At 36.9% G+C, this 2013-nt stretch overlaps 1 long non-coding RNA gene across 1 annotated transcript; it reads left to right on the top strand.

The window, feature by feature from the left end:
* LOC109840671 lies at window positions 244-1397 on the top strand. The gene is made up of 2 exons (XR_002246981.1): window positions 244-1061; window positions 1160-1397. It is a non-coding gene; the product is annotated as an uncharacterized LOC109840671 (long non-coding RNA).

The following is a 2013-nucleotide window of genomic DNA, read 5'->3' as shown; positions in this document are numbered from 1 at the left end:
TAAGGTTTACCAATCATGGTTTTTAATCCTATTGGCCCCGTTTGGCAAAGGGTTAAGGAAGAGAGATTAAGGAGAATGATTAACATAGTTAGCTCATTCGATAATCTGAAGGACTAAATTATTAACCTGTTATAAAAGTTTTATTTTAATCCTTATGATCATTTGTAGTGTTTGGGAATAACAAGGATTTTGACTATTTTCTTTATAATTAGAATGATTAACTCTTAATCCTTCTAAATATGAGTATTAGCAAACCCCTTATTTTAAGGAGTTAACTCATTTTAATCCCTCTAGAGGGGTTAGCTTAACCTTTATATATTTTTTATGTTTAGCAAATTATGGAGGGTTAACTCACTTTAACATTTGTATAATTTTTTTGTGTTTCACTTGTTAAGAATGTGTTAAGTCCCCTTAACCCCTCACTTAACCCTTTGCCAAACAGTACCTATAAGTAAAAACATAATTATAAGTTAAAAGTAAGTAACTTGCCAAACATGCTCTTTTAATTCCTCACTTTTGTTAAAAAAAATGTACGGTATTAAAGAATCAACTGTGTGTAGAACCTGCCTTGTTTGCTGGTGAGTGATCGATTAGAAGTGTTACCAACTTTTTGATATTTAAGTTTCATGTATAATGTCGTCACGGACTATCCTGTGCATACTGTGTTACATGAAAACATTGAAGGAGGGAGGAAATATTTGTTGTTTTAAGCTGATCGTCTCTTTTATCTTGAGGGAAGCCTACGAATTCAGGAGTTTCTTTTTTATTCTTCATTTCGGATTTTTCTCTCCTCTTCATGACAGTTGTTGTCTAATACATTATACATCAAAACTGTCTTAGACAGAATTTTCAGAGTATTGGTTGCTGCGATCTTGTAGTCTATTAGCCGGTGCGAATCGTTAAGACTGTGTAGTCTTTTGCTTGGAATTATGATGGAAACGGTTATGATACTTGTATGTCCATTACACAACAACAAGTACTGCTAGAAAATTTAAAAATTTACATTGGACTGAAGAGTATGCAGCATTACCAGATGAAATGCACCCTGCTTCGCTGCTTAAGTACGTGAAGAACTAGGTTCTAACCTCATTTATGGCTTCTTTTTGACTGCTGCTCTTTCTGTTCTTCATTATAAGCACCGATCAACATCATGTTGCAGAATCTTGGATCGTTCGGATGAAGCTTCAACAAGGCTCTTCAGCATTTTAAACCTCTTCTTGCTATAGTGCAGCTCAAATTCCTTGAGCGAGACCAAGGTTTTCAATTCCCAAATTAGGATCTTCTCCTTGAGAGAACACGGGTATATTCAATTTCTCAACTTTAGGCATGGCTACTTTTTCAAACCTAAAGGACTTTGAACTCCTTAGATACAGATGCAATACTTTGAGATTTTGGAATCCCATGCTTTCAAATGATACATTATTATTTTTTAAAGAATTATTCTCAAGTGAATGTTTCACTAGATTTGGCAGAACTTGAAGAACTTGTATCGCATCGTCCTCTAATCAGTGTTACGAGAGCCGACCTTTACCAAAATTTTGAGTGAACCGACCCACCAAGGTAGTGTCGCGATAGGACCATACAGGCTCATGCTTTCATGGAGGGAAGGGGTTGAAGATGAAGAATTTAGTTGATTTAGGCACGCGCGTCCAGAGCGTGAGGACATTTGCTCAATTTCGACAGAAGCCCCTTCCTGTTTAGCCTTCTCAGTTTGGTCAGTTCACCAAGCTTTTTCACCACGCCCTCGGTTTCTTCCAAGCCTCTCAATTCCTTTTGCAAGTCTTGTACCCATTCCCCTCAGGAACCTCACATGCACAAGAGGGGGAAGAAGAAAAAAAAGGAACCAAAGACAATGTAACGCAACTTTTGGAGATTGGTTCTCTCTCTTATATCACCACAATGACTTAAGTCTAGAGTTTCAAGATTCTGATGTTTTCCAATGGACTCTGGAAGTTTGCCGATCAACTTGTCCTTTAGGCTCTGTTTGGTTTGATAGAAAGTGAGAGAAAAGAA

Source organism: Asparagus officinalis, chromosome 5, assembly GCF_001876935.1.
Source record: "Asparagus officinalis chromosome 5, Aspof.V1, whole genome shotgun sequence".
NCBI classification, from domain to species: Eukaryota; Viridiplantae; Streptophyta; class Magnoliopsida; order Asparagales; family Asparagaceae; genus Asparagus; species Asparagus officinalis.
This window is presented reverse-complemented; position numbering and strand designations above follow the sequence as displayed.